At 47.4% G+C, this 812-nt stretch overlaps 1 non-coding gene across 1 annotated transcript; it reads right to left on the bottom strand.

Annotated features, from left to right (window-relative positions):
• Positions 1 to 753: 753 nt before the first annotated feature.
• Positions 754 to 812, bottom strand: LOC115029604. Its single transcript, XR_003835173.1, has one exon. It is a non-coding gene; the product is annotated as a U7 small nuclear RNA (small nuclear RNA).

Genomic DNA, 812 nt, shown 5'->3' with positions numbered 1-812 from the left:
CCTGAGTTTCAGTGGTCAGAGCACTCTCTGCAGGCAGGCTCTCCTCTTTCAGGGAAGGTGCACAGATATCTGGTGTTCAGACTTGCCTCCTGGCAGAAGATGAAGGCCCGAAACAGGACCTGTCCCAGAAGCTGTTAACTTCTGTAGTCCACACTCTCACCTGTGCAGACTAGTCTCAGTGGAGTCCGGGAGCCAAGATGTCTCCCGCAGATGCTCAGGCAAAGCCCTCCCGGGCTGGGCAGACACCTATCCTCTGGCAGGAAGGTGCCCGGATGTCTGGAGCCCGAAAAGGGGGCTGCCTCAGAAGCTCTGTGACTCCCGCCTGTCCCAGAAGCTGTTAGCTTCTGTAGTCCACACTCTCACCTGTGCAGAGTAGTCTCAGTGGAGTCCGGGATCCAAGATGTCTCCCGCAGATGCTCAGGCAAAGCCCTCCTGGGCTGGGCGGACACCTATCCTCTGTGCCAGATTTTTCTTGCTGTCCTAAAAACTCTCTGTTTGAGACAACTCACTCTCTCTCTGCTAGTAAAAATTCTAAAAGTTCTCTGGATAGCTCATGTGTTAAATTCTTGGATTTTCTGACTAAGCCAGAAACACTTTTAGAAAAAAATCTAAATACAATTTTTAGGTTTTCTGATACAAATCAGAAAGCCAGAAAAAAATTCTAAGAGAGCTATGTTGGTTCTTCAGACAGCCATCTCTGAATAGCTGCTACAAAACATTCTAAAAGACTTGTGTCAGTTCTGCAAGTAATTCTTGGGAATTTCTGACCAAGAAATCCTGTTAGAAAAATTCTTGAAGAGCTATTTTCACTA

Source organism: Mus caroli, chromosome 16 (assembly GCF_900094665.2).
Source record: "Mus caroli chromosome 16, CAROLI_EIJ_v1.1, whole genome shotgun sequence".
In the NCBI taxonomy this organism is placed as follows: domain Eukaryota; kingdom Metazoa; phylum Chordata; class Mammalia; order Rodentia; family Muridae; genus Mus; species Mus caroli.
This window is presented reverse-complemented; position numbering and strand designations above follow the sequence as displayed.